The following is a 21,730-nucleotide window of genomic DNA, read 5'->3' as shown; positions in this document are numbered from 1 at the left end:
CTACAGAGGATTGTAGAGACATTATTACAGCCAGACATATTACAAGAGCTGGTCAGAGGCTTGAGATACAGTATGCTACAAATGTGAATAGAAATTAAAGGGTCAAAGACTGGGAACATGTTACATGGGGTTCGAGATCACTGCCATTGCAGCCTAATTACAAATCAACATTTCCAGTCTTGGCTGCTGGGGTCTAAGGGCCGCACATCAAATACCAAAGAGCCACAGGTTGGGCACCATGGCTCTATAGGCTATTATTCTCTGAAGGCCAACTTTCTTTTGAAACAATTAGATGCTTTAAAAGGGAGCCTTAACCAAAATTTATAAATATATATATTCAGACGAATATATTCCTCGCGCCTAGGAGTGCCTAATTGAACGGGTTGATTACACTAATAAATAATTAATTAATTAATATTAATAAAAATAGGTGTAAGAGCAGCTGCTATAAAGTGGGAAGTGATTGAGTAAAAAAAAAACCCAAACGAAATGGGATAATATAGCGCTTGCTGGTAGGAACAGGAGCAAAAATGGGAATAAAATTACAATAAAAAAGCTAAAATCATATATTACATAAAATCTATACCCTTAAAAAGTACGCACAGTGAGAGAAATACATAAATTAAATATCAATAAAAGTGTATAAATGTGCCAAGTGAAGTCCAAAATAGTTCATAGGTGACTTAGTGATAATAGTCCATAAAAGTGCCAGAAAAAAAGTGCAAGTGCTCGGTGCTGGATCCTCCAATGGTCCAGGAGATCCAATCATAAAGGTGACTTCAAGAAAGGATAAGGTGTACACTCACCAGATATGGTGGGTCTCAACTGTCTTACGACAAAGAGACCAATAGCTCTTAGTGACCCTCCAGGTCAGAGAAATGGTGACTGCTGGGCTCTGATCTCTGATCCCCCTAGACCGGAATCCCCCACGCTGAGCAGATAGGGTCCTCAAGGTCCTCCAGGTTGGATTAGGGAACCCGGAAGTCAGCCTGGAACGCAATCCGCTCTCCACGCTACAGACACTTCACCAGCAGGTAGCAGATAGCGTGTCTTATCTTTGTTTGCCTATTAACTTGAATAAAGCAATTTTTAAACGGTACTGCACCATCCGGAGCCTTTTTTGTCTTTTCCCTAATCTGACCTGGAGGACCTTGAGGACCCTATCTGCTCAGCGTGGGGGATTCTGGTCTAGGGGGATCAGAGATCAGAGCCCAGCAGTCACCATTTCTCTGACCTGGAGGGTCACTAAGCGCTATTGGTCTCTTTGTCATAAGACAGTTGAGACCCACCATATCTGGTGAGTGTACACCTTATCCTTTCTTGAAGTCACCTTTATGATTGGATCTCCTGGACCATTGGAGGATCCAGCACCGAGCACTTGCACTTTTTTTCTGGCACTTTTATGGACTATTATCACTAAGTCACCTATGAACTATTTTGGACTTCACTTGGCACATTTATACACTTTTATTGATATTTAATTTATGTATTTCTCTCACTGTGCGTACTTTTTAAGGGTATAGATTTTATGTAATATATGATTTTAGCTTTTTTATTGTAATTTTATTCCTATTTTTGCTCCTGTTCCTACCAGCAAGCGCTATATTATCCCATTTGGTTTGGGGTTTTTTTTTACTTAACCAAAATGTCAATGATTTATCTTATTCAGTATAATAAGTGTGGAGCTACCCCAATAGGAGCCATTAGAAATTTGCCAAGGTTCTTTTTCCCAGCCAGGCACATGATCACAGTCACTCTTTGGCTCAATGACATCTCCAGGGGTGTTCTTTTTGGTGTGTTTTTTATTTTTGGGGTAACTTGGACAGGGTTGGGGAATTGAGTGGGAAACTCCAAAAATAACTATGTACAAGATGAGAACAGTAATCTTCCTTCTATAGAACTGAAGTAACAGTCCTTCCAAGAGCAGACTGTGGACTTGGCTTTGAAGTAGTAGTAGTTAAAGGCACATTTCTTTGAGAAATCAGAACCGAGTACCTTCACAGATAACTGGATAGAATGAGCTATTCAGGACACCTGGCAATGTCCCCTTTACACAAATACATGGCTGACTCTCTAGCATCAGAGGGATGGCAGCAGCCCACAGTCGCTAAGATCTCTCATAGCCATCTGTATTTACAAAATGTCCTTGGAAGCTGGTTGCCTCCTTCCATTTTCCATGCAACACCTTTTCTCTTGTGATACCAGACTAGATCTTCAGACAACATTCCCTCAGCCAGCCCTCAGCAGCTTCCAGCAGAGTATGCCCTCAGGTCACCCACCTGTGGCCTCATGAACAGCAAGCACAAGGCAGGGTTGCCTAAGGGGTCAACAAGCCCCGCTTAGGCTGTGTTCCTCTCCTGAACGAAAAGACCAGACTGCTCTGTGTCTCAGAGTATTTATACAGACTCCCAGCATCCATCTGGGCCACCCTTCCAGGGATTGGCCAGAGCTGTATAAATACTCATGCTGCCCATTTGCCTTGCTCCACATCTATGTTTCAGAGAGATCCGCAGTTCTCCAGAAAGCAGAAAGAGCAATCAAACCTGCAGCAGGTGAAACACTGAACTGACCAGAATAATCAACTAAGCTCCACGGATTAAAGTGAGCAACACTAAATTTGTCTAACAAAAAAACAGCAGCTGCACTGGATACAGTGAGCCAGGACTAAATTTATCTAATCCTAGCACATATTTAGGAGGGTGCTACATAAATACCAGCAAATGATCGCAATACCCGGAGATCTCAGCCAATTGTTCCTTCCACTCTACCTACTGTAAAAAGAGAAGCCATAGAGTCTTCCAATTCAGGAAGAAAAGGGAACATGTCCAAAACTTCTTCTGATTTTAGGGATTCCTCAGAAGTACAAACACCTAACACAGCTACCTAAGAGGCCCTGTATGGAATAATATTAATTCATATAATTTCTGTGACAGGTACTCTTTAATCCAGCCTATTCGTAACCTTATTACCCCATAGAAACACTTGAAGTAATGTTCAGGTTTCAGGGAACCCCTGCTAACATTAATTCATTAGGAGGGTTGTCATTGGCAAGAACGCTTACATTGGTGGTCAGTGGGATAAATGTCAAGTGGTGAAGGATCTGGAACTACTCAGGCACCATTAGATGGGAGGTCAATCAGCCACAGGTCAAGGAACCTCTACCTACCTCCGGATAAACCCTTGGGTTCTACAGAGCCCTGGTTAAGAATAGCTGCTTTAAGCTATTTAAATTACTACCATTGACTAGTGATTACAAGTATGTTGGCTTTCTGCGCTTCCCTGGTCTATGCTTCCTTGGAAAGTCAGATCTCTGAAAAACAACACACCATGATGCGGCACGTATTCTAGACTTTCTATTGTAATATTTTTTATTTTTTTTTTCAAACAAAGCTGTAGTATTAAAAAATAATCATTGAGTTCAAGTCTAGTGACTTTGCCTAACCTGAAAGGATGCCATCAGTGCACTGCAGGCAGAAGAAAGCATCTCCCCCAGTGACCAGACTATACTATGATAATGCAGTAGCAAGTAACAAGGTAATACAGCAACTTAAACACAGCCAAGAACCCCACAAGCACCAGGATTTACTGTACATCACTGTATCATCTCTAATATGGCAACCCGGTCCAGGATGTAGATGGTGATCCACTGATCCTGAAGAATGCCTGAACAAAGATGGCTCCGACCTTCTGGAGATATGAGGGCAGATGAGGGTATTTTCAGGGGGAGTACTTTGATCTCTGTGGGAGATAATAAATACCTGGAGATGCTCCTTTTACATATTGCTTAGCATAAAAAATATGTCTTATAAAAGGCCACTTTAACTTGTCTTACATAGAAAATAATAAAACATCTACAATTGGTTAATGAATCATTTTTCCTTTTCAGCTGCAGCCAACTAGGGTTTTCTTTAACTGTCAAAACATGTTGTATCCTTTTAACCATTACAACAGCATGCAATGTGTGAAGACTGCCCCAGGTGTCAGTAAATAATTTACAGGTAAAACATTAGACACCATCCTGCATTGTAACTAGGTTTTAGCAGTTAGCACTTCATCATTTGTTATGCTGGGAATATGTCTACATGGGTCTAAAGGCGTCGTATGTGCACAAAGCCACGCCCCTGATGACATCTGTATGACAAAGCGCATTTGGTGGAGCTGGATCGAGTAACGTCACCACGCACGGAGGTTGGTCATCTTGTTGCTTGGAAACATCTCACTGTATCCATTGGATTACATGCAAGTTTATGCTGGCCATTTGGTGAGTGAATTATATTTGTAGAACCCTCCTAGGCAGATGCTAGAAGAGAGAATATCGTTTTTGGATCTTTTCTGCTTACCAGAGAGATTGCCAGGTAAATTTATATTGCTCTCTGCCTACCAGAGAGCAGGATCTGATAGTGAGGTCTGCTCATGGTTCTCAGCTGCAGCTCAGTTTGTCTGAAGTGTTTCACACTGGTCCAATAGGGAGGCATATTGGACAGTGGGAGGAAACCTGACAAATAAGTGCACAGACATTTAGTACAGCTCTGGTGTTTAGCAGAGGAGAGTGCCTCGGTCCATGCTGGGATACTGTATAAATGCCAAAGGCACATGTGCTCGGGGTCTTTCAGCTGCAGAGTGGGGTCTCTGAGGGAGGGGGCAGTTGCCCCTCCTCTGTAGAAGCTGCCATGCGGCCTCAGGTGGTCGACTTGAGGCCCGGAGAGTCATAGAGGAGCTGAACCCAGATGTCCTGCAGAGCTGACTGGAAGGGAGACACTGGAGAGAATCTGATTCTGCATACAGTAAGTACAGATCTGTGTCATGGGGCCTGTCCTGAGTGGGCCACCCCTTCTGTAGAAGAGTCAGTGGACGGGTGTCAGTCAAGGGGTTTCTAGAGAGTGTCCCGAAGATAATGTAGTTGCAACAAGTCTGCTGCTAGAGAGAGCAAGAGGTCAGAATTCTTCCATACAAGTGTCAGTATGGTTAAAGCAGTGTGCCTGCTTCTACAAGTAACCTGGTGAGGCCAAGTGAGAGTTGTCCTAATCAAACGTAAATAGTTCAGTTTGAGTATCCCATTATTCCCTTCTCCCATCCAAGTTCCACAATAAATATAAAACCAAAACCCCTGGACTGTTTATTGAGTAACGAGCAACTGGGAGTAAGGATGGATGCGTGAACTGTCCCTTAGAGCGCCAGAGCCGCCGAACCCCGGAAGAGACACAGAGGGAACATGACAGCTCCCTCACTGGTGTCCAGGCGACCGCGTGGGGGCTTCATTCTAAGGTAAGGTGAACTGTCTGCAGGTAATCAGAGGAGGCCCAAGAAGTCATCACACAGCAAGCCCTACGGGGACAGTGCTACACATTGTTTTTAATAAATGTGGAATACTACACCAAGGGTGTCAAACTCAATTTCATTGTGGGCCGCATCAGCATTATGGTTGCCCTCAAAGGGACGGTTGTATTTGTAAGACTAGATGTCAAGAGCAGCCCCCCTTACATTAAATATCAAGTGCCCCACCACCATCAGAAGTCAAGAGTCCCGACCCTCCCTTACATTACAGTGCACCCTATTTACCTTGTGCTGCTGCTGGGCAGAAGCTGGGGGAAGATCTGGGAAGCAGAAAGTGCAGGGTCTGGAGGAGGACCAAGGAAGGGCTGGAGTCTATTGCATGCTGAGACCAGGGGAGGCAGAGACAAAAGGGGTGCTGTGGCTGCCCCGAGAGGCACAGGATCCATAGGAGAAGTTCTGTCTTCCTTTCTGCTGCTGACTGCTGAGGCAGGAGGGCAGAGATGAGTCTCTTAAAGCGGTAGTATACTCCGCTTTTTACCTTTTCCTACAGGTAAGCCTATACTAAGGCTTACCTGTAGGTAAAATTATTATGTCCTAAACTTGCACCGTTTGGATTTTCACCCTGCATGCAGCCGCTGACACCACCAGAGCATGCGCTCTGAAGGTCATAACACTGACTATTTTTTATCCTTATATCGCCAGCATTAGTAAAACGATAGGAAGGTATAACATATTTATTTCAGTTACTTCCTGGTTTGCATACCTTGGCAATTGATATCATATATCCCAGGAGTCTTCAGGAGGGGGGGAAGAGAGGTTTTCTCAGCTAAGCACACTCTCCTGTCTGCATGCCTGAGCTAAGGGCAGATGGATTTCAGGAAGTACAGAGGGTACAGAAAGTATTCAGACCCCCTTAAATTTTTCACTCTTTGTTATATTGCAGCCATTTGCTAAAATCATTTAAGTTCATTCTTCTTCCTCATGAATGTACACATAGCACCCCATACTGACAGAAAAACACAGAATTGTTGACATTGTTGCAGATTTATTAAAAAAGAAAAACTGAAATATCACATGGTCCCAAGTATTCAGACCCTTTGCTGTGACACTCATATATTTAACTCAGGTGCTTTCCATTTCTTCTGATCATCCTTGAGATGGTTCTACACCTTCATTTGAGTCCAGCTGTGTTTGATTATATTGATTGGACTTGATTAGGAAAGCCACACACCTGTCTATATAAGACCTTCCAGATCACAATGCATGTCAGAGCAAATGAGAATCATGAGGTCAAAGGAACTGCCTGAAGAGCTCAGAGACAGAATTGTGGCAAGGCACAGATCTGGCCAAGGTTACAAAAAGATTTCTGCTGCACTTAAGGTTCCTAAGAGCACAGTGGCCTCCATAATCCTCAAATGGAAGACGTTTGGGACGACCAGAACCCTTCCTAGAGCTGGCCGTCCGGCCAAACTGAGCTATCGGGGGAGAAGAGCCTTGGTGAGAGAGGTAAAGAAGAACCCAAAGATCACTGTGGCTGAGCTCCAGAGATGCAGTCAGGAGATGGGAGAAAGTTGTAGAAAGTCAACCATCACTGCAGCCCTCCACCAGTCGGGGCTTTATGGCAGAGTGGCCTGACGGAAGCCTCTCCTCAGTGTAAGACACATGAAAGCCCGCATGGAGTTTGCTAAAAAAACACCTGAAGGACTCCAAGATGGTGAGAAATAAGATTCTCTGGTCTGATAAGACCAAAATAGAACTTTTTGGCCTTAATTCTAAGCGGTATGTGTGGAGAAAACCAGGCACTGCTCATCACCTGTCCAATACAGTCCCAACAGTGAAGCATGGTGGTGGCAGCATCATGCTGTGGGGGTGTTTTTCAGCTGGTGGGACAGGACGACTGGTTGCAATCGAGGGAAAGATGAATGTGGCCAAGTACAGGGATATCCTGGACAAAAACCTTCTCCAGAGTGCTCTGGACCTCAGACTGGGCCGAAGGTTTACCTTCCAACAAGACAATGACCCTAAGCACACAGCTAAAATAACGAAGGAGTGGCTTCACAACAACTCCGTGACTGTTCTTGAATGGCCCAGCCAGAGCCCTGACTTAAACCCAATTGAGCATCTCTGGAGAGACCTAAAAATGGCTGTCCACCAACGTTTACCATCCAACCTGACAGAACTGGAGAGGATCTGCAAGGAGGAATGGCAGAGGATCCCCAAATCCAGGTGTGAAAGACTTGTTGCATCTTTCCCAAAAAGACTCCTGGCTGTATTAGATCAAAAGGGGGCTTCTACTAAATACTGAGCAAAGGGTCTGAATACTTAGGACCATGTGATATTTCAGTTTTTCTTTTTTAATAAATCTGCAACAATGTCAACAATTCTGTGTTTTTCTGTCAGTATGGGGTGCTATGTGTACATTCATGAGGAAGAAGAATGAACCTAAATGATTTTAGCAAATGGCTGCAATATAACAAAGAGTGAAAAATTTAAGGGGGTCTGAATACTTTCCGTACCCACTGTAAATGCTATAAAAACACCACAGAGGATATAGCACCTACAAAGGCTACCAACCACATTTCGTAATTTCATAATTTTATTGGACATGTATAATCAAAAAGATACAACAAGAACAAGAAGTTTCCCTCTAAGTGGCATTTTTAACCACTTCTGGACTGGTCCTTTTTCTGACACTTGTTGTTTACAAGTTACAATAATTTTTTTTTTTTGCTAGAAAATTACTTAGAACCCCCAAACATTATATATTTTTTTTTAGCAGAGACCCCGAAGAATAAAATAAAGATCGTTGCAATATTTTTATTACACCATATTTGCGCTTTGGTCTTACAAACGCAATTTTTTTGGAAAAAATTCATTTTTGAATTACAAAAAAAGAAAACAGTAAAGTTAGCCCAATTTTTGTATAATGTGAAAGATAATGTTACTCCGAGTAAATAGATACACAACATGTCATGCTTCAAAATTGCGCCCGCTCGTGGAATGGCGACAAATATTGGTACTTAAAAATCCCCATTGGCAAAATTTTTAAAATGTCTACAGGTTACCAGTTTAGAGTTATAGAGGAGATCTAGTGCTCAAATTATTGCTCTCGCTCTAACGATCGTGGTGATATCTCACATGTGTGATTTGAACATCATTTACATATGTGGGCGCTTCTGCGTGAAAGCTAACAGGGACGGGGCACTTTAATTCTTTATTTTTTTTTCTTATTTATTTTATCTTTTATTTTTACACTGTTTTTTTTTTTTTATTTTGACCACTTTTTTTCCTATTACAAGGAATGTAAACATCCCTTGTAATAGAAATAAGCATAGCAGGACTGCTTTAATGTGGCGGGTCCGGTAAGCGGGGAAAACGACTGGCAAGCGGCAGGAGGGGGGGGGGGGGCACCTCTCCTGCCGACCATAAGGGTGATATCGCAGCGAATCTGCTGCTGGGACCACCCTTATGTTAAACCCTTATGTTAAATATCGGGGTTATGGCAGCTATCTACTGCCATAACCACGGTATTTAACGTCAAAGTACATACGTAAAACTGTGGCGGGCGGTCAGTAAGTGGTTAAGGGCAATAATAAGAGGTACAGAGGTTGCAAGAAAGGTTTGTATAAAACAAGTTTATTACAAGATACAAAAACTCAAAAAAAGCACAAAAACAATACAATTGAATAAAATACAAGGCGGTTCAAATGCATAAATCATCAACGTTCATGTCTACTATCCACAAAGGGGGACAGTGGAAGACCCTAATATATTGCCCAATATATTAAAAAATCCAAAATATACAGCACGGATGCCCCCCCCCTCAAAAAAAAAAAAAAAAAAACACTCTTCCTCCATCCCCACCTCCCTCTCCCCCCGCCTCCTTTTTGGAAGCTGTGACTGTACTCACCGTCACTGGGAGTGAAGGACAGATACTTAATGGACACTGGGAATATGATAATGTGTATTGTATTTCAGGAGCTCGAGGCGGCCGTCTGCTAGTTAATTGGCTCAGGTTGATTGAATCATTGTCATCTGTTAGAGTAGAAATAGTTTACGGTTTGTGTTGGTTGTTCTATAAATATGTTAATTATATTTCTGTATACAATTTCATCTGCATATGATAATGTAATCAGCCAACCCCTGACCTGATGGGGTAATTTAATCAGGAGGGGGATGTGCTCATGTGTGTATAGATTGAGTGTGAAACTGTTCAATAAAGGAGAAGATTCCAATAGAAGCAAAGTTGTCGGCTAGCTTTGTATGGAGGCGGCTGGAAAATCTAATATCTATGTTCACGACTGGGAGGAAGTTGTATACTGACGGAAGTCCACAAGTGCAGTGTGGGTTGCGGTTCCGTTACAGAAGCACTTCCCCTGATTTTGGGTATGGGAAGGGCAGTAGAAAAGGGGGTACCACCAGTCCTCCTGTACAGGGCTTGGGCCAGCAAGGGGGGCCCAGGCAGCAGGGGGAATCAGATATGGGCAGGTAGGGTGATTGGTCCGGCAGACAGGCAATTACTGGAATCAATCTCCTCTACGGCTCCCTCTGCAGCAGCTGAAAGCTGCCATCTTCACCTCTCCCTCCTGTTGGCTTTCAGTTGCTGCAGGGAGAACCATACAAAGGATCAGTTCTAGTACTTGCCCCCCCCACCAATCACCCTCACCATGCATTTCCCCCTGCTGCCCAGCCCCCCTGTGTTTTCAAGGTGTTTTTACAGCAAAATAAAGCATGGACCCATGGATGAGGGAGTTTGCTTGTAATATTATAAATTAATTAAATAGAGTTTTTGATTTGTGGTGCTCAAATGCAGTGTAGTTCCACTTTAAAGTTACTGAGGGGTCCACTTTAAGGGTAGCTGTATCATTTCATCCCTGTCTGGTGCCGAATAAGTAGGTTTTCCTGGCAGCATCTTTGGATTGTAATGCGCGATTCACTGTGTACTTTTTGATTCTGATACGTTTCGCTTGAGATCAATTCCTAATTTAATGTTTAAACTTTACCCATCGTGTCCCAGCTCCCCTGAACGCGCGGCGCTGTCGGAGCAGGAGGAGGGGAGGAGGTTGTCTGGTTTAGGTAAATGTCGCAGACTTCCTCTGGGATGGCCAGAAATGTCCTATGTGACAGATCCGAGGACTTATATAGAAAGGAATAGTGCAGGCTTACTTTCCTAATTTCCTGCTGCTGCCATTGTAGTGCGTTGATTAAAGAGAACCATTCATCACAAAAAGAAAATCCTGTTTTTAGACAGGTGTAATAAAAGAGACTGCTGTGTTAGATTTTTTGTTTTTGTACACAATCAATACTTGGTTTGATCAATATCTGCCATGCAACATACTTCACCCTGAAGGCTGCTATTTTTTTACAAAGTATTAAAAGAAAACTTTAATGGATTTAGAACAGCCTTTCTCCCACTTTTTAACATAGAGAAACCTTTGAAATACCTTTGATATAGTAAAATGTGATTTAGGGCACCAAAGTGTGGTGCGCCTCCATTTCTAAAACAACATGTAAAAAATATGAAAGCATTCGCCCTGGGACTTTGAGTGAAGGGCATCACGCATGAAAGTACTGTAGGATAAATACACATAATTACAGATTTATTGATAGCACAATAAAATATATATAATTGTAGTTACAATCATTGCGAGAAAAGAAACATGGACTTTGCAGGCACTGGGTATCATAAAATCACATACTTTATTTTACAATGCATTTAAAAACATCAAAAAACGAGAAAAAAAATATACAACAGTCCTATCCCATATGATGGGAATATGAGATACAAAATTGATAAGAAAATAATTACATTGGTGGTAATAATACACATTAATAGAGATTGGCCTTGCGGTTCGCCCAGCGGTCGGTTCGCGGCGAATTTTGCTTGTTCGCAAAAAGTCGGACTTTTATTGATGTTCGCGAATATGTCCGCGCCGCAATTTTCTTTTTCATTCAGAAGAACTTTGACCCATGACACAGCGGTCAGGTGGAACGGGACAGCCAATTGAAACATTCCAGCACATGGACAGTCCCCCTACCCTATAAATAGAACCGATCTGGTAGGAAGGATGTATGCTGTGGGATCGGGTGTATGTTAAGGGATATCCCTCTGGCCGTACCAGGCATTTGTGAATACAGATACTTGTTATGTATATGAGTATTTTACTCTTTACAAGTATGCTTTATTGGCATATCAATTGAGGTGTCTTATACCAACTTGTGTTGATTTTTAACGCCGGGTTTGCGTGTTTACCTATACAACCACCCAAGTGACAAATCTGATCCTTCATATATCCTTCCTGTTGGGTATTTGTTATACCTTTTACTTGTACCATCACTGCCTACTGAACTCTACAGAATATTGATCCATTAGCTGCGAGAGGAAGCAATAGTCGAAAAATGTCGAGCAATATGGTTCAACGATACTATATGATCTACTGCTAATACACATCATTCGATCTCCCCGGGACGACAGTACCGTTCCCTGTCGCCTGTGGCCATGATCGTCCCAATGTGAAGTATCAATATTACTGGCATATTATTGTGACTGTATTAATGTGTATTATTACCACCAATGTAATTATTTTCTTATCAATTTTGTATCTCATATTCCCCTCATATGGGATATGACTGCTGTATATATTTTTTTCTCGTTTTTTTATGTTTTTAAATACATTTGTAAAATAAAGTATGTGATTTTATGATACCCAGTGCCTGCAAAGTCCATGTTTCTTTTCTCGCAATTTTTGACCCAATTTAGGATGTGGCACTTATTACCTTACCCATACACCCAGCACACCGCTATCTGGGAGCATATTTTCCAACTTCTCGTAGTTACAATCATGATGGTGTTATATATACATTCCAAATATAAATTTATGATGAACAATGGACATTAAACAATTCATATAATTCACATATAGATACATAGTTGGCAAATTAGAATAAAACCCAACACGTTTGGTGACTGTTTACTTCTTCAGGGGTGGATGCAAAATACATGTCTAGGAAACAGAATATAAGTATTTGAGACACACTGGTAGTATGGCAAAGTCAGCCAAGTTGTTCTCCGGGGGCCAGGATATGGTATGAAATACTTGTCTAGTTTTTGGGAACAACTGCTAATAATTACAGCAGATATCTACAGCTACATTAGTACATTAGCCTGGTGGTCAGTAGGAAGAGAGCTTCTTGCATTGTGGTCAGTTGCAAGAATGCTCCCCTGACAGATAGCTAAAAAGATCTTTGATGTCATTGATTACATATCTGAGGGGCAGAACCTGCTCATTGCTCAAGGAACCCCTAGCAACCTCTGGGGGAACCCTAGATGAGAAAGGCTGGTTTAGAGTGTTAGAGCTGAGAGTGAGCCCCTTTGTCTTGGGGCAGCGTTAAAGATGAAGCAAAGCCTGCTCATTGCTCAAGGAACCCTTAGAAAACCTCTGGAGGAACCCTAGATGAGATGAGAAAGGCTGGTTTCCAGTGTTGGAGCTGAGAGGGAGCCCCTTCATCATGTGACAGTTCCGACGATGAAGTAAAAGCTACTAATTGTTCATAGAATCCCAAGCAAGCTCTGGAGGAACCCCAGTTGAGAAAGGCTGGTTTATGGTATCGGAGCTGAGAGGGACCTCTTTGTCATGGGACAGTGACATTAGACTGGAACATTGCAATATGGGATGAGGTCACATGCTTTCCCCCCCAAAAAAAGCATGAGGTATTTAGCCATAGTGGCCATGGAGGAAGAAGTATTGGGGAGGACAAGTCTGGTGAAGAGTGGAGGGGGGTTTACAGGTACAGGTAGCATTTGCCAAGGACCAGAAGCAACTGCCAAATGCCTCTACCAAGCTCCCATTTGGTCAAGCCCTAAAGGACCAAAATGTACCGGCCTGCACACTCAAATGGCTAAGCACATGGTGTTTCCATTTGACCAAATCAATGTAAACAAGTACATTTTAAAGAGAGGATTGGGCTGGTGCACAACTACTGTGCCTGTATGAGAAACAGAAATAGAAATCCTCTATGCATTTAGGGCCAGTTAACACCATAGAAACGCAGCCCGGATGCGTTCCTGATGCTTCTCTGCATGTGCATTTTTGATGCGTTCCAGTGCATTTTGATGCATTTATGGTGCGTTTTTGATGCGATCCAGTGCATTTTCTCCAACTCTTTTTTTTTTTTATTAACCTTAAATAAGGACATGTGTGTTCCAGTGTATTTTTGGTGAGTTTTTGATGCGTTTTACCGCATTCCAGTACAGTCCAGTGCAGAAAAAATGCAGCATGTTCTACTTTTTTTTTCTGGAACTGGAACGCACTGGAACTGACTGCACTGGTGTGAACTATGCCATTGGAAACCATATAACCTGCTATCCATGCGTTTTTTAAGCATAAAAATGCACTGGACTGCATGTTGTGTGAACTGGCCCTGAAAGAACATTTATTGTTAGATAAAATCTACTAAAAGATAGTAGTGGGCACCTACCTTCTGCATCTCCTTGGGTGAGATGAACATTCCGAGGGACCTATAGGGAAGTGCAATAGGTAGTAGCATCATTGTTAGTCTTCTGTGTGCACTCCTTCAGTTAGTCATTGGACTGCTTAGACTAGACAGGCAACCTATTGGCCAAATGAGGGAGCTCACAGGGCAGGCTTGTGGGTGGGTACACCAAAAATAAAATTGTGATGCTGAGCACCCTGCTCCTGCGCTCAGAATCAGGTTCTCAGGCTGCCTCTATCCCGGAACTCTCGCTTGGCATCCACTATGGCTAAGCTTTGCTGCCCTCTAAGACCGGGGGGGTCAACAAAACACTGCAAATAAGAACAAAGAAAAGGGCGCACCAGCCTAGCGCATTATCCTCAGTGGGCTTTTATTGAAAAAGTGTTAAAAATAAGCTACTCACAAACATGCGATATAATCCAGCATATCAATTGCAACGTCCTTATTATAAGTCCAATGTCTCGTGAAGACAAAGGGCTGATGTGTTTCGAGGCCGTGGAAGAGGCACGGCCTCGAAAAACGTCAGCCCTTCGTCTTCACGAGACATTGGACTTATAATAAGGACGTTGCAATTGATATGCTGGATTATATTGCATGTTTGTGAGTAGCTTATTTTTAACACTTTTTCAATAAAAGCCCACTGAGGATAATGCGCTAGACTGGTGCGCCCTTTTCTTTGTTCTTATTTGCATTTGTTGTGGGTGGGTACAGCATGGTGCGGCAGTCATACTCCAAGTGCAATTGTAAGAACTTGTATTTTAGTAAAGGCAAAAACAGTTCACAACAAACCCAGTGGGAGAAGGCCTAAGTGAGAACATTCACGAATGTCAACAGTGTGTAGCAGAGCAGGTATTAGCCCAACTGACAGCGTCTGTCTGGAGGGGCAGAATGTGGCCCCAAACGAGAAGATGTCCAAGGAGATAAGGTTTCCCTTCCTGTCTAGAATCTTTCCCTGATGCTAATACTGTCCCTGACATACAGGTAACCTGTCCCTACACTACCCACACTAACCTTTAAGTTAGTCATTGGACTGCTTAGACTAGACAGGCAACCTATTGGCCAAATAAGGGAGCTCAGATGGCAGGCTTGTGGGTGGGTGGGTGCAGCATGGCAGCAATAATTTAAACACAGTCCAAGTGCAATTGTAAGAACTTGTATTGTAGTAAAGGTAAAAACAGTTCACAACCAACCACATGGGGGAAGGCCTAAGTGAGAACACTCACAAATGTCAACAGTGTGTAGCAGAGCAGGTATTGGTCCAACTGACAGTGTCTGTCTGGAGGGGCAGAATGTAACCCCATAAAGGGAGGATGTCCAAGTAGATAAGCATTCCCTTCCTGTCTGGAATCTTTCCCTCACATGAATACTGTTCCTGACAGACGGGTAACCTGTCCCTAAACTACCCACAAGTAAATATGGGCCAAAACTGGGAGCCATGGCCTTAAATAGGCTCTGACCCAAGATGGCCTCTAGAGCCACATGGGGTGGCAGCATCCAATCAGATAGCTTCCCCAATGACCTTGGAAACCATAGAGGAACCATGTTACTCTTGACTTCCTCTCCCCCACGTCACTGCGGTTGAACGCCACCTGCAGTGGAGGAAGTAGACTGCACCTGCCTAGTCCTACAGCCTGATAAGCTGCTGCTAATTGCAAGGCAGTGGCTTACCGTTGTCAGCCTCCAGCAGGAAGTGCGGCCACTGGCAAGATCTCCAGGTAAGAAACTTTGCAACAGGTTCACAAAAGATTTTTTGCTTAAGAAATGATACAGTGAGACATGATGGTCAAACATAATGAGAAATATGTTTTGCGTTCATTATACACTTTTATTTTGAAGTCTGCATGGAGTTTACCTTGAAGGTTCCCCCTCCCCCTGAATGCACATCCAGTAATAGAGAATACGCCATACATGTTCGTGCGCCAATCACACCATTATGTTCAAAACCCAAAAAGTAGAAAACAGCCAGAAGACAATAGAAGAGTATTGAAGCATCATATATAAAGACATGGGCTGTGTGTACAGCACAGATTACATAGGCACCTGCTACAGAAAATGTATTAGTGTGACGGTTCTGGGTACTGAGACAGGAATAGGAATGGCAGACAGAAATAATGAGCCGGAGGAAGAGAGGAGGGAGCGTCAGAGCTGGGAGAAAAGAAAAGACTATAGTGGAAGGTGTATTCATAAGATCTGTACTCACAATATTTCAAAATCATTCCTGGGGACACTTTGCTGCTGAAATGCTCTACCTAAATTAGCTGCTCACTATGCTGTCTCAGATGATAACACACTACATTCCCATCATAGCTTGCTTCCCATCTGGATTATCTGATACTTTGTTTTGAGATTCTTTTCTTTAACTATACAATGAAAAAATAGTAAAAAAAAAAAACAGTTTCTGATTATGTTCTCATATCCCAATCTCCCCACAATACAGCCAGATATGACAACTGTTATCTAAAGTCTATGAGGCTCTTTAAAGCAGTATTAAACCCAAAAGCAAATATTTATTATATTTCAGCTTACTAGATCTTAGATGTGGTGGCTGCATTAGTTTCCTTTTTTAGGCTTTATTTCTTCTATTCTCACCTGGTGATCCAGCCAGCTTAACCACTTAAGCCCCGGAGGATTTGGCTGCTCAAAGACCAGGGCCTATTTTGCGATTCGGCACTGCGTGATTTTAACGGACAATTGCGCGGTAATGCGACGCTGTACCCAAATGAAATTGACGTCCTTTTTTTCCCACAAACAGAGCTTTCTTTTGGTGGTATTTGATCACCTGTGCGATTTTTACTTTTTGCGCTATAAACAAAAAAAGAGTGACAATTTTGAAAAAATAACAATATTTTTCAAATTTTTTTATAATAAATTCCCCCCCAAAAAAATGTAAAAATCTAATTTTTTTAACATTTTAGGCCAATTTGTTTTCTGCTACATATTTTTGGTGAAAAAAATCGCAATAAGCATATTTTGATTGGTTTGCGCAAAAGTTATTGCGTTTACTAACTACGGGAAAGATTTATGTCATTTTTATTGTTTTTTTATTTAACTAGTTTTGCGAGACTGCGACTTTTCGGCGGACAGATCGGACCCTTGAATGACATTTTTGACACTTTTGGGAGTACCAGTGACATTACTACAGTAATCAGTGCTATGGGCATGCTTCTAACTGTAAAGCGGCGTGGCTTTTGATGTAACCACAAAGACATACGATCCTACATAGCAGGATTGTATGATCTCTGCAGTTACACCAGGGAGAATGACAGGCGGCTTTGTTTACATCAGCCGACTGCCTTTCTCCCTCTCCAGCGGGAGATCGCGAGTGACCGGCAGACATCGGAGCCGCCGGTCACTCGCGCGGGGATGGCAGTGAACAAGCGGGGGGCGGAAGCGCGCCTCCGGCGGCACGCGCTCGCCCCCTATTGCGGGCGAGTGACGTACCCATACGTTACTTTGCCCAGGGGGGCTGACCGCCGCAGTATATGTACTTGCGGCGGTCGGCAAGTGGTTAAATTGATCAGCCTTTGTCTCCCGTGGCTTTCTCTGGAGGTGCCCCGTCATTATTCACTTACACAAGGTTCGGGGCCACCCTTACGTTCATGCAGACAACAGCTTAGTCCCTTTTGCCTTTGTCTGCCTCTAGTTTGACCCCTGCCATTTCTCACCCAAGCTTCACCCCAGGATTACAAGCCTAAACCAGCTGCTCCTGACCCCTCCACAGCCCAGAATGCCAGTTAGCACTGGAGGGACAGAGTAGAGACCTGCTGACTGACAGCCAAGGCTCTCTGCTCTGAGTGGAGGGGAGAACCAAGCGATTAGCGGTGTTTAATCGCTCAGTACTCACTGCAGAGCTGGCAGGGGACAGATCAAGCATCGGATCCAAGCTTCATCCACACGTCCATACTTCTCTTTTATCCGGAAACCCAAGCAATCGTTAAACCTCCTCTCCTTCTGCGGAAGGCACTGCAACTTCACCACTTTCTAACCCACCAGTGGGGAATAGTACTATCTCTTCCAACTCCTACAGAGTTTGACAAATTTCTGCCTATTAGAGGAGGCAATTCCACATGGACTTTCACAGTCATAACGTATATTATCTTACTTGCATTGTTCATTGCCTCCAGAATACCTTCTTAAATGTGAAAGTGATCTGGGTATTAACTTCACAGATCAGCAGAGAGACCAGATTATACAGATGACTCACAAGGCATCCATCTCTTGCAATATTTAAAAGCCTGGGTACAAAATCCTAACTAGATGGTATAGAGCACCTAAAAGCCTTACATCAATTGTTCCCTAAAGACTCCTCACTTTGCAGAGGGAGGTGGGCTATATGCTGCAAATTTTCTGGATTTCTGGTCACAAGTCAAAAACTGGATTCTTAAATTCACAGATGTGTCCTGGTGCCAGGAGAAGCAGCCACCTTCTTATTGCATTTCAGGGAACACCGACTTGTTGGGACTTATTATGGATACCGCCTTTCTGGATTTTCTCCATTCTTGGACTGTACCCATAAGATTTTTACCTGTGCAGGTATGCAGGGGCAGCCAAAGTTAGTGTTAGAGAGGGGTAGGAATTTTGCCTGTCAGTAAAGTTGTTTCAACCTGGGTCTGTAAAAGCACTATGGGGTATGAGTAACATTGCTACAAAAGGTCAACTCAGTAAGGCAAGGAAGAGAAGGTAGTTGTCATGGGTAACCAAGTGAAGGAACACACTACAAGCAACCAGTCGCTAGGCACGATACCTGGTTAGGTGACTGCTCCTCCGGTAGCGAGGGGGTCTCTAGCAGTCAGTTTCCCCTGGTCACTGGGAGAAGACTAGTGATAAGGGGATTTAGGGCCTGGTACAGGAAGGAAAGAGTTATTGAGCACGCATGAAGCCCGCTATGTGCTCAGCAGGACTTCATTCTGTTACTGGGAGAGAGGTAACAGAGGGCGCTGGACTAGTGGAGTGGGCACAGGCTCAACACATCCCTACTGGGTAGGGTGGAGCAAGATGAGACAAACCACCTGTCAGAAAAAGCCTGCATTTCAACACTACACACAGTAAAACTCATCTCTAAGTCGGGGAACTGCCTTAATGTTAAATTCCTCAGATGACTGCAGCACCTGCTGGGTCCCCGGGATGGATCAGCGTGCTCTGCCCAAGTATACCTCTATGTGCAATAGCACAGGAGACCCCAACCACATTTTGATACAGCCCTTGAAACACTGTTCCTCCAACTGATATGAGCCGCTTTTCCTTCCACTGCACTGACACAAACAATATGGCACCATTCTTTTCACTGACACAAAAAGTAGGGCACTGTTTCTCCCACTACTACCAATGATGGGGCACAATTCCTTGCGCTGATACCAACAATAAGTTAGTATTTCTCCAACTATTACCAGTAACGGGGTACTATTCCTTTTATGGACAACAACAATGAGGTAATATTCCTCCTACTGATATCAACGATGAGGCAGTATTCCTCCCACTATTACAAAAGATGCATCACTGTTCCTCCTACTGTTACTAATGATGGAGCACTATTTCTTCCACTGGCACCAACAACGGGGGAACTATTCCTCCCACTAATACCAATGATGGGGCACTATTCATCCTCCTACAGACCACAGGTGCTTTGTAATTTTCCTACTTCTACTGACCACCAAGCCTGAGGCCTTGTTTACTTCTACTGATGCTGGGGCATTTTCTACTCCCATTGGCTACAGTCTGGCCCTCCTAACGTCTGACGGACAGTAAACTGGACCTTTGTTTAGAACGTTTGGAGTCCCTTAATCTAGCAGAAGAGTTCTAGGTTAGATTAAGCTGTGGGGTTAGGAAGGGTGGACTAGTGAGTTTTGGTTTAAAAGTGAACTTATTCTTTCAAAGTATCAAAAAAAAATTAAACACGTTTCTGCTTTGCAGCCTTAAAGCAGAGGTCCGGCCTATTTTGCAAGTGATTCCTGGAGAGCTCGCTATGCTGATCAACAATTGGGCATTTTCAATTTTTTTCGGGGGTCCCTTACCTTATTTTTAGGGCATTTTTGATTGTACTTCCTCCTTCTCCCCCCCTCTGTGGCCATGGCCACCGACATCACTTCCGCCTTTGCATTACATCCTGGAAGCTGTTGGTCATCACTCCCAGGAGGCTGGAATCAGGAAGAACTCCCAGAACACTCCCTGGAATCAGTAAGAAGGACATAGCAGATTACACTCCGGCTTCAGATTCCCACATCCAAGATGGCCACGCCCAGACAGCGTTTTTTAAAAGTAAGAATTTGACTAAAATCCAATACTGTACACCTTGTAAGTATGAGAATAGCGGTTCTGTAAAGGACGATGGATTAGTATTATAGGGGTATTTTTAGTTAAAAAAGGCATTTGAGGCCGGAACTCCACTTTAACTATAGCAATAATCTATAGCCACAAAGCATATTAGCTGTCTTGTGAATGCTGGATGCTGTTGAATTTTTATCAATAAAGCTTGGAGAGGAACATAGTTGGACTCCAGCATTTTTTCTGTTCTTTGAATGGATTTGTGGGGCAGACAGAAGCTCAGCTGTTGAGCTAACGCTCTGTGGGCTGCATTGGAAATGTAGAACCTAATTTCTATGCTTTTCTTTACTTATCCTTTAACCTAAAGACAATTAGGCAACTAGCGTTTCAAAAGGTTGTCATGGATGACAGCTATTTTGCTGAATGATGGTTTTCTTTACGATTTTATCTTGAGCCATTAGATTGCTTGTGATTCTGCTGCAGCCAACGAAACCTAGTCAACCCCCTGCCCGTTCTTCCTGAGCATGCAGTGTGTTATATTCTATTGTTTTCTGCTCTCTGAAAGGATCGAGCTGTTTAGGTGTACACTCTGGAGGCAATAATAAGAGCATTTGATGTCGGAAGCAATCACTCTCACTCATGGATATTATCCATTTTTTTAGAGCTGGGCAATCTTCCTAAGGAAGTGAAAAGCAGGACCGGAAGGTGTTAAAGTGAACATGACTAAGGCCTACAAGATGCCTTGTAGTGCCTCGTGATGACTACAAGTATTTGTTTTAGTCTTCAAATCAACCCCCTTGTCATTGTGGACCTATTTGGTTTCTGGACCCAGGCTATATATGGGGTCCTGGATGAAAATAAAAAAGTCCATACAAGTACTGTATGTATTTCTAACAAAAAAAAGTACATGTGTAGCTATACCCCTGCAGGGGGTTTCTAGTAACTGGCTTCCCTTATTCCTGCATAGCTAGTGAACTGAACGCGCATTTTCAACTTGCATCCAGACACAAGAAATCAGCCCATGGGCTTTTTTTTTTGTTGTTTTATTGGGAAAAACAACTTGGATAGGGTATAAGGATTATGGGATGTCCAACTTGACTTGAAGAACAACAGATAATGACAACTTCCTTCCTATGTACAGAGAAAAAATCCTAGACTGCTTTCGTTGCTAGAAATACCCAGTCTCTTGGATCAGTGGCAAAGTCTCTTACAGAGCAGGAGCTCTCAGCCCCTTTGGAAAATAGCACAAACTGTTGAGAAGCTGCATGCAGGAGTATCTCCTCTCCTCTTGTAGAACAGCTCCACCACCTGCAGGTGTTACCAGCCCTCCTTGCTGCTGGTCTACCAGCTGGTACCCGGCTGCTCTGAAGATCTCCCAGGACAAGGGGTTAAGGGTTAATCATAGCCCTGTCCTTTGAAAGCTTGTTACACGTGGCAGTCTCTCCCCTTGTGTATCCCTAGGTGTGCTGATGTACTCACACTGTCCTCCTTGCTCCCATTGCTCTCAGGCAAAAATCCTGTTTAAAGTTTAAACCATAATGCTGAATGGATCTTCCTAAACTAGCCAGAGCCCAGCTTGGAGGCAAATGTCCCCTCCATAGACCTAGGGAACCCCTTTTAGGCCACTGACAGCCTCCTCAGCACTCCATCTTCCACCCGACTTCTCTGCTGGCATGGCTCCTCCAAATTAAAGGGCTGACAC

Source organism: Pelophylax lessonae, assembly GCF_965119305.1.
Source record: "Pelophylax lessonae genome assembly, chromosome: 11".
Classification (NCBI taxonomy): Eukaryota; Metazoa; Chordata; class Amphibia; order Anura; family Ranidae; genus Pelophylax; species Pelophylax lessonae.
Note: the sequence above shows the minus strand (reverse complement) of the source record.